This window comes from Mytilus galloprovincialis, chromosome 2, assembly GCF_965363235.1.
Source record: "Mytilus galloprovincialis chromosome 2, xbMytGall1.hap1.1, whole genome shotgun sequence".
NCBI classification, from domain to species: domain Eukaryota; kingdom Metazoa; phylum Mollusca; class Bivalvia; order Mytilida; family Mytilidae; genus Mytilus; species Mytilus galloprovincialis.
The window spans coordinates 97,269,091-97,280,614 of NC_134839.1; the positions used below are offsets into that span (position 1 = coordinate 97,269,091).

The following is an 11,524-nucleotide window of genomic DNA, read 5'->3' on the forward strand; positions in this document are numbered from 1 at the left end:
AGTTCGGTAAGATCTCTCCGTTGTATATCATCTGAAAATACTATTTTTTCTTTGGAGAAAAAGAGGTGCAATTATTCGTCAGCGACAACTGATTCGGACCTCTTATACCGACTTGTATATTTTTCCAAATAATAGATTTTCACGACAGCGTGATTGATAACTAGCGAATATTCATTGCATAATAAATAGATTCATCCAAACAGGAAATATTTACTCTAGGGCAATCCGCGTGGTGCTGTTGTGTCATAACAACTTATAGTTCATTAGTGTTATTTCAATTTACTACTGACATAGTGCCTTTATATGTAACAATTTACTACTGACATAGTGCCTTTATATGAAACAATTTACTACTGACATTGTGCCTTTATATGTAACAATTTACTACTGACATAGTGCCTTTATATGTAACAATTTACTACTGACATAGTGCCTTTATATGAAACAATTTACTACTGACATAGTGCCTTTATATGAAACAATTTACTACTGACATAATGCCTTTATATGTAGCAATTTACTACTGACATAGTGCCTTTATATGTAACAATTTACTACTGACATAGTGCCTTTATATGAAACAATTTACTACTGACATAGTGCCTTTATATGTAACAATTTACTACTGACATAGTGCCTTTATATGTAACAATTTACTACTGACATAGTGCCTTTATATGAAACAATTTACTACTGACATAGTGCCTTTATATGAAACAATTTACTACTGACATAGTGCCTTTATATGTAACAATTTACTACTGACATAGTGCCTTTATATGAAACAATTTACGACTGACATAGTGCCTTTATATGTAACAATTTACTACTGACATAGTGCCTTTATATGTAACAATTTACTACTGACATAGTGCCTTTATATGTAACAATTTACTACTGACAAAGTGTCTTTATATGTAACAATTTACTACTGACATATTGCCTTTATATGTGTCGTCTTATACTTCGCTGAAATATCGCTAAAGGCAAAGGATTTTTCAGTTGATGCATATTTTAAAGGAATACACAATATGCAGTGATTTCTGTGTCAAAACTTTCACGAATGAAAAAGCATTTGCATGTAATGCTTGAAAGTTATTTTAAAGCATTTGTACATACTTTCAAAACAACTGTGTTGTTTAAGTTATTTTTATTCCCTTTTTTTACGATTCAAATAAAATAACTATATGCACTCAGGTCCTGTGTCGCTAACCTGTATCACCTACATGTGGTTTTGGAAATCATGTAAAGTAAGATTAAAATCATAATATATAGTATATAAGATACCTCAATAATGATTTAGACAAAGATTGGTTTAATTTGGCCAAGTACATGTATATAGTTAAATTAAAAGCAGGCCATCCCTTTGTAGCATTACAATAGTTACTGAAGAACCTTTATCATTTAATTAGATTAGTTTTCAAGTTGTGATCATTTGAAATTGAGTTTTTTTCCCCATAGACCTCTATATTAAACCCCTTTGTTCTATCTGAAGCCATTTCGGCCATTTTGGTTGGATGTCATCGGATACATTTCTAAATCAAAATATCCTATTGATAATTGTGGCTAAGTTAAATTCTATTTGGCACAGTAGATTAATTTAGTTCATGATGATTTATTTGTAGATCTAACTTTATTGAACATTTTTACATTTTACAGTTAATCTCTATCTATATTATGATAGTTAAGATAATAACCATGATCTGCAAAATTTCCTTAAAATGACAAAATTAGGGACAGCATCCCAACAACGGGTTGTCATCCCCTTACTGACATTAATACTTGTGCGAGCGCATACTTTTTTTAAACCTGTTCACTGGACTTTGAATATAATTTACCTCCATTAATAAACCATACATAACACATATTTCCCACTTTTTTACCCGATTCTTGTAATTGAAAAAAATATATAGCCATTTTAGTGTCTTGTTACCTATCTTAAACACCTTCCCTATTATTAAGATCAGTGTAGAAAACAAAGAGGAAGACAAGCGATAACACTGCATATCAAAACCAAATTCTTACAAGGCACGACTTTTGAGATCATACATGTTTTTTTCTGACTGTTTATGACGTCTATACACTAAATCCATTGGATGTAAGATGTTTACTGATCGATAATTGAGTCTTAAATTCATGATGTATATATTTGTATTAGTTAAATTGTTATTGGATTTGAATTAGCTGTCAGTAACTGCGAGTTTTCTCAGATCTGTGTCTTTCTGATGTTGGGATTTTTAAGTACCCGGCCACGTCCACTCTGTGTTTTGTTAGATGCATTCATATTTGTCTCCATCTGATGAGTTAAGCCCATTTCAATTGCTTTTTATAGAGTGTTCTGAAGTTTTACTGTTACACCACTCTCACAGGTTATAGTAGGGGAGGATTCTGACGTCCGCTAACATGTTTCACCCCGCCACATTCTGAATGTGCCTGTCATTTAGTGGTTATTTTTTACATAAATTCGGCTGCAGTTCGTTTTCTCGTTAGAAAAGTTTTACATTTGTCATTTCGGTGCCTTTTATAGCTGACTATATATGCAGTATGTCAGTATGTGCTTCGCTCATTTTTGAAGACCGTAAATTTACCTATATAGATGTTAATTTCTGTGTCATTTACACGGTGTCTTGTGAATAGTGGTCTCATAGGCAATCATACCACATCTTCTTTTTTTGTGATAGACAATTTAGTAAATATAAATATAGATTCTACCACTGAATCGAGTGTGATACGATATTTATCCACTGAGACAGTTAAATTTTCAAATTTAAAACGCGAGGGTTGCCGGAGCGTTTTAAACAGGGGCGTAGCTACCCGGAGGCACGACAGCACGTGCATCCACGTCGTTTTCACAAAAAAAAAAAAAAAAAAAGCACAATCGGAATCGGAGACTTGGTGTCTTTTCCGTCTATCCCGGATATTAGTTTGACAACCTAGTTACAAGTGTTGATGGAGCTGTTCATTCAGAAAAAGATCGTACATCCGAAGTTGCGTGCACATTGATTCGGCATGCAAAAAAAGAAATAGCAAAATAAAAATTTATAAATTGAATGTTAAAGGAAACACCTATGTTGTCACTTTTTTTTAATTGATGAAATATCATTAAATAACGACATTTGGTTTCAAAATAATTTTTTTTTTTGGAGATTATGACAAAATCGGAAGGTTACTTGTATCTTTTACAAGATTTTTACTTTTGAATTTGTAATACTCAGTCTACGATATGTAGTTTTGGAGCACATTTTACAGTGTACAGTTCATCAGTTTGGAATGAGATGTACCAATCGGCATTAGAATTATCAGATCCCTTCGATATCGTTGAAAATATGCCGAGGCGATGTGGTTGACAGACTATATATATACCGGAGCCAATCACCCTGCAACCACGCCAAAACAGTATTGGAAAATCTCATTATTTGTTGCGTTCATAGACCATATGATAAGGCAACTGGAGAGTGGAGTCGCGTCAAGATATCAGAAAATCGCTTCTTTGTGCTGTATCTGCTTCATCGTGTTGTAGGAAATATCACAAACGAACAAATCTCAATATTGTCTGAAACATACGAAACTGACATAGCATGTAATTTTGACGAATTCAATTGGGAGGTCGCTCGATGCCGAACACGTACGCTGGTTTATAACATCTCGCGAGTGCTACCATGCCATGATGGCCCTGAGATCTATCAGTCACGGTACTACGTATGTAATTGAAAACAAATGTACGATAACAATGAACAACGAAAGTTACATAGCATTACTGCATATTCATCGGGTTTTCAGTGTGAATGTTGACAAAGTAATAGAGAAGTTTGTTTCTGCCCAGACCCGAAGAGCAGATTTTGGACAATTTTGAGTAAATTCTGTATCACAAATATGTGTTGCTTATGTATTACTATATTCAGAAGATTTATTAATAGTTTTACATTCATAAATTTTTATCTACATATAGCTCCTCTTTTAACCGTCCCGGTGTATGACCGAAAACCGAAAAATAAAAAAAAAATCTGCATAATAGGGTCCCAAAAATTTTTCGCCTCGCTCCGCTCGGCGGTAGTTGCTTCCACATCGTTTCTTTCTAGCTACGCCCCTGTTTAAATATTTAAAATTTAACTGTCGAGAGTGGATAAATAACGTATTACACGAGATTTGGTGGTGGAATCTGTTTCTCCTAATGATTTTCTAGCATTATGCAGGCACACTTGTTCCTTTTTTCGAATGATACGCAAAAAGATTTGTTCTTTCTTTGTGACGTCATCAGGTATGGTCGCCTTTTTTCATGCCGTCACAATAGAAAATTTAGAGGAAAGCAAGTAAAATTCGACGTCATTATCGAATTTAAACCAATGAAGTACTGAGATCAAACGAACCACACGTTGATTATTTTTTTTTTATCCAATGGGTGCAGAAAGAGATATATTGACGAAGAATTAGAGAAATAAAAGTATCGATTAAAAGTCTTGCACATCAATGTGAATAAACAAAATAGTTTTCTTGTATTATTTTAAATTTTAATTTCTTGTGTACAATTTGGAGTTTAGTATGGGGTTCATTACCACTGAACCAGTATATATTTGTTTAGGGGCCAGCTGAAGGACGCCTCCGGGTGCGAGAATTTCTCGTTGCATTGAAGACCTGTTGGTGACCTTCTGCTGTTGTCTGCTCTGTGGTCGGGTTGTTGTCTCTTTGGCACATTCCCCATTTCCATTCTCAATTTTATTCAAGGTTGGTAACAGCAATGCGTCAACTATATACTGAGGACCTCATGGTAGAATACTACAAGGTTGGTAACAGCAATGCGTCAACTATATACTGAGAACCTCATGGTAGAATATACAAGGTTGGTAACAGCAATGCGTCAACTATATACTGAGAACCTCAAGGTAGAATATACAAGGTTGGTAACAGCAATGCGTCAACTATATACTGAGGACCTCATGGTAGAATACTACAAGGTTGGTAACAGCAATGCGTCAACTTTATACTAAGCTACATATAACCCTAATGTCACTTTATACAAAACATGAAAAATTAAAATACTAACTGAAATACGGACATTCTATAAATTATCAAACGATATATGCGTTAGAGAGAAAGTGTATTCATTTGCAAGTTTGTATTCTTTTGGTCTTTCATTGATGATACTACGAGGTTATTGGAAACACATAAGTCGAGAGACACTGACAACGTTATGATATTAAAATGAAAAGACATTGAATAAATCACAAAATAGTGAACATCATACGTTTTATAAAAACTATATTTTAAAAGTTTATAACTACGTTTCATAGATGTTTCAAATAAGAATTTTCTACTTTTGATTGACTTAATACAGGCAGCACTGCTGTTGTACTTTTTGTGATGTTTATTTACCGACAAAACGTAACAGCTTTACGACAGCAGGAACGAGCTTTCGATCAAAAGGTAGGAATATATAAATAGCTCGAGTTTACTCATATAAATTCATATTTTAGAACGTGAAAATGTAATAATAAGAATGGAAGGCTTCTTTTTGAAACCTGGGGTTGTAACAGTGTTAAAAGTGTGTGCGGGTTATTGTCATTGAACAGCAACTCCAAGACAAATGGTGAGTGGTCAAAACGAGATATCTTGAGGTCGTTCAACATAGTCGTAGGTTCCCCAAAATCTATTGTAAGAAGCGGAAAGATACAACGGAAACAATTAACTATACAACTAATCAAAGAAAACTATAGATATAACAACAGTATTCCCAGAACAAAACAATAGACGAATGGACAAACAACAATCCACAAACCTCTACACATAACAAACAATAGACGAATGGACAAACAACAATCCACAAACCACTCCACATAACAAACAATAGACGAATGGACAAACAACAATCCACAAACCTCTACACATAACAAACAATAGACGAATGGACAAACAACAATCCACAAACCACTCCACATAACAAACAATAGACGAATGGACAAACAACAATCCACAAACCACTCCACATAACAAACAATAGACGAATGGACAAACAACAATCCACAAACCTCTACACATAACAAACAATAGACGAATGGACAAACAACAATCCACAAACCTCTCCACATAACAAACAATAGACGAATGGACAAACAACAATCCACAAACCTCTACACATAACAAACAATAGACGAATGGACAAACAACAATCCACAAACCACTCCACATAACAAACAATAGACGAATGGACAAACAACAATCCACAAACCACTCCACATAACAAACAATAGACGAATGGACAAACAACAATCCACAAACCTCTACACATAACAAACAATAGACGAATGGACAAACAACAATCCACAAACCACTCCACATAACAAACAATAGACGAATGGACAAACAACAATCCACAAACCTCTACACATAACAAACAAAGGTTGAGCAATCAGAACCCCAACAAGTTCTGAATGAATTATAATATCAGTATAGATTTCTACAGGAAAACAACAGAGACATTGACAATCCTTACAAGATTTCTATAAACCCAGGGAATACCAAAAACACTGATAAATCGGTAAAAACCATAACTTCTTGCTAAATACAAAGTGCACAGCATTAACAAAAAGTTTTAAAAGATGTGTATCTAATTGATGGCAGGTCCCTTTGCACACTATGTTTTAAATAAGGAAATGACTTGCAAGAAATTTAATACATTTAATATACAAAATCAAAACCTTGTTTGTTAAAAATTAAACTAGTGTTTTTAAACTAGTGTGTCTTGATACTTTTAATTTTTTTCAGGTTAGTTCAAATTCAATGTAATCCAAAACGTCTATAATCTTAATACCCTAACTAAGACACAAGTATTAATTATTTGAGATACCCCTTGGTGCAGTGAAATATAATTTACTTATGCGTTATTGTTAAATGCGATTTGTGGGGTATATGCAGTACATTATGATGTAAAATGAGGCGCGAAGTACATTAAAGTAAAATATGCAATCAATAAACCAGCAGGAATTGTGCTTATGAATTAACCAACGTACTCATTTCAGGAAACTTTCCCAAATCCAGTTGGTTTCTTTTCAAAATTTATATTAAAAAAACTATTTTCATATATATCTCGCTAAGTAGTTATTGTTAAATTCTTTACTAATTTACACCTATCGCGTAAGGCCTTGTGAAGGTCGTCAAGTGAAGAAATATGAAACGTTGAAGAAAAGGATTTTTTTTCTACTGTAAACTGAATCTAAGTGGACTTTCCCCAACCAGATGACTCTACTTAATGAATGTCTTGAATTCCAAACAAATCTGAGCGATGTGACAAATTTACAACATCTCTAGTTAATATGGTATATAAACGTACACTTTTTCGTCCTGTAACACTTCTTCAAATTTGTACACCATTATTGCTATTATCGAGATATTTGTTCCATGAGAATCAAATGTTCTGTATCGTTTATTTCAGCAAGGTCAAATAAATTAGAAAAAGTTGTAGTTGTAATTAATCTGTTGTATAAAACACCTTCCAATTTACACAAATGTCTATCACATCCATGTATAGGTTAAAGGCTAGTATAGTACATTGTTATAGTTTACGCCATATGAACAAACGTGATCTCATCTTCACAATGGCACTGAAAGGCAATTTTTGGTGTACCGTTTTAATTTTGAACGTTAATAAAAATATTTAAAAAAAACGAATATCAGAATTATAAATGTTTGAATTCTTGCACCTTTTTTTTTTAATAAACAGGTCCCTTTTCATAAATGCTGACATTCAAATTGCGAGACTCAACTTTTGACTTATATTGTGATGATTCAGCATATAAAACGATTGCAATTCAACTTCGGAACACCAACGTTAAACCAGTTTGCCGTTGTTTAATCTCAGTTTCATAATACAAATTCCACTGAAGTCAAACGTGTTGTGTACTTAGATGTCGATGCGAACAGTCCTTGTTTGTACAAGTTAAAAGACGTCATCATAGTTTCGGAAATAATGACAATCCAATTAATTCAAGATAATTCTTCTAATCAGCACGGAACTTTAACATATATGTGTTTTTACATTTCATCTGATATTATAGCCATTTGTTAACAGACTTTTAGTAAGCCTTTGATTGAACACAAACTTCTCCATCCATCGTATAGCATCCAATGGATTTCCGGATTCACATGAACAAGTTCATGTTTTATCAGTCTACAGCGAACGTCACTTTCCATTAACAGAGTGTCATTTACTTTTTAAGTCATTTACATTGATGAGTTATTAAGCCATGTAATACTTAAAAAATAATTGATAAATGTATTGGCTAGAGAATTATTATTTAGCACTGAGTATTTATCATCTAATTTTATGCAAATTATCTTGGTTCGTTATTTTTCATCTGCTTTAATTTGAAATTTAAGCTTTAGCAGAAAGAACAAATTAATTAAAAGATAAATCCACTCAAGTTAGGGTTCTATATAAATTTTATATCATTTTTGGTATACTGTCGTTTTTAAAAACTTCCACATAATTAGTTATTCATTCTCTCATAAATACTGAAAATTTAGGGAAACTCATCTCAGTATTTTATTGTCAATAAAAAAAAATTACAAAGTTTTCCAATCAATTTGGAAAGTTTGTATTTCCGTATTCAATCAAAACAAAATTAATGCATTCGCCTGTGCGTCATTTATTTCATGAACTCTAGAATTCAAAACTAAATATAGCACTTCTTTAGTTGTGACATTTTGCTTATTCCCAGATGAATTCGTACAAATAGCTTAGAACTATAAAAGCTGTATAAACGTTTCGTCCTTATAATAAAAAATTAACATCCACGTAACTTGATAAATTAATTTGACTTTAAATACGATAAAGCATCAGCGTGCACGCATGTTTTTGGTATACATAAATATAATCTTGTTTTACGTCATGCACTTGTAGTTCCGTATCATAAATCATAACAAGTATGACAAATACCAAAAGAGATATATTGTATGATTTCCCTGTAACATTTAGACATCACATGCAAAACTACACTTAAAAATACCCACGCGTATTTCATCTGACGACGGAAATGTGTAAGTTCTCTATGGATACAGAAAATAACAGCAGCATCTCTGTAAGAAAAGTTCCTGTATTGCCAGAAAATCAATAACTTCTCTCTTGCAACAACGAACTAAAGTTTGATCAATCTAATAGCCTTCTGTCTACGTGCTGCAAGAGGGAATTTACAAATGTGTTTTCCTATATTCTGTAAAATGATCGCCTGATAAAAGTACACACATTTCCTTTCTTTATTTCTATAAGTTTAAGTGCGCTATGCATAATTTAATCCTTTGTAGATATAAATCAGCATTTTGCAGTTCATTTCACAAAAATTTATATTTACTGGTTATCTTATTTTAGATGCATTTTTTTATCTAAATTGTATTGGGTACTCATCATCTTAAGTTAGCATGTTTTGTAAAAGTCATACGTAATTATCTAATAATTCATTCTTATTTTTTTCAGTTCTTTAACATTCTTTCATTTTAAAATTATTTGGTTGATAAAGCAATGTACAAAAATTACTTTTAAAATAAGAAACTAAATTCTCATTAAAAAAACTTCATACAGCTACTATATGCTTTCCTACAAATGTGAATAAATAATGACAAGGGGATTTTTAATTAATCCTCTGTGATTTATTACAATTATTCTTCTTTAATCCGATATTTTCTACTACCTTGATCACATGACAGTTTTTGATTGATGAACACTGCGTGTGGTGATCAGACAATTTTATCTCTGTTCGTTCTGAATGATCCCACACACATAAAATCTATCTTCCTGTGTGAGATTCACACGTATATTGTGCAGTCCTTGAAATGATTTTATCAATAGCCTTCACATTTGGTGCAAATTACAAAGTTAAATGCATTATCAATGCATCACCAAAATGTTTGCAACAATGTCGGTAAATAGCTCGCCGCATGAAACATATCGTCTGCTTCTAGTGGGCGGAGCTACCTAATGGCAGAGTGCCAGTACATTTACATATAGCTGATAAATTAATTAAAATTTATATACTTTTACAATTTATTCATTTACCTTTAATCGAAATTATAACGGATAAATATTATAGAAAATAATACTTAGAAAAGCGCAATATTTCGTTCATCAGAATATATTATATTTCAACATATTGGACTTAATAATACAGACGAAAATTACACATGGCGGCCATGTTGTTGTGGTTTTCATCGTCTGAGTTAACCCATTAAATTCGTAATATTATAAAAACAACTGAATTTTTGCATGATTCGCAGGGAAACTGTTAACGACATTTAAAAGTTAAAATTTTAGTGTACTCACCAGAAAAGAAATACTAAAAAATCTCACAGTGTCATCAAATTACTGTTATTTTCAGATGTATTATTCGTACGTCGTCCTGTATTGCCTTCAGCTGTTGTCACGTGATCCTCAGTAATTTATAAAGCTTCAACTCGATAAGAATAGAACTATGTGTACAAATAATTTTTGTAACGCATGTTAAAGCATTATTATTCTTGTCATTCGAGCGTGATTTAAACATATTAACAAGAATGCATGCTGTGTTATTGTATTATAGTATTTCAAACAGATTGAAAAGTATCGCATTGCTTCAAACGTGATCTCAAAATCGAAAATCAAATTATCCACGATATATATTGCTCGTTTAAAAATTCATAATTGGTCTATAGAGTCATGCAAACCTGTTTTCAAAGAGCTTTGTGATTGATTTTCTTCCCAACGATAAATTTTAAATCATTTTCTTTTGAAAAGCAATGTTTATCTTTATCGAAGAAAATTGTAAATTCAAGAATTTAAGCTTTAACCTTTATAAAGAATTCAATTTAAAGCATTCTAATTTACAGATGAATGTGTATATTTATCATGCCCAAAAAAACATTCTCAATGAAAATAACAATATTTTTTTAAACTTCAAAAGTAATGAGTTTTTGTTTGTTTTGTGTGTGTGTTTTTTTTTTTTTTTTTTTAGTTTTATAAAGAAAGATGGTCCTGTAAATTTTGAAAAAAATAATAAAATTTGAAAAAAAAATATTTTGAAAAAGTTGAAAAATAAAATTGCGTTTAACTTTTCGCGAGCAAGATTTTTTTTTTTTTTATTTTTTTTTTTTTTTTTATTTGTTAAAATTGTTTTATTTTTATGAATCTTCGTGATAATTGTTCGAAAATTATTTGCAAAAGTTTAGATATTTTGAAATATTATCAACATTGCATTTAAATTCCTTGCATTTTTTATTACGTTTCTGACTCTGATTAACGGAACACCGAGACTCTATTCGGCACTGAAGCAAATATCTAAGCTGTTTTCCTTTTAAAAAAATATATATGCAGAGTGCATGCATGTGTAATGCATCCAAATTGTAAGATTGGAAGGTTCATTTATTCAGGTTCCTCTAGTCATTGCATTTGTTAATTAATCGGTACGCATAAAATTAAATATATCAGTTTACATTTCCGAGTGGTATTTAATAAAAGACCTTTTCTTCTCTATTTCTTTCTCTTGTTCCAATGAAAGATAAAAAG

The 11,524-nt window shown here is 32.0% G+C and overlaps 1 protein-coding gene across 2 annotated transcripts in view; it reads right to left on the bottom strand.

Moving 5' to 3' along the window:
* Window positions 1-10,438, bottom strand: part of LOC143065022 (uncharacterized) — a 48,822-nt gene extending 38,384 nt beyond the window's left edge. The window contains exon 1 of one of the 2 annotated variants that reach the window (XM_076238298.1): window positions 10,307-10,438. The gene's annotated coding sequence lies outside the window, so the exon portion shown is untranslated. Of the gene's footprint in view, window positions 1-9,003; window positions 9,139-10,306 lie in introns of those variants that run through there. The other variant, XM_076238299.1, reaches the window with a different exon arrangement.
* Window positions 10,439-11,524: the final 1,086 nt, after the last annotated feature.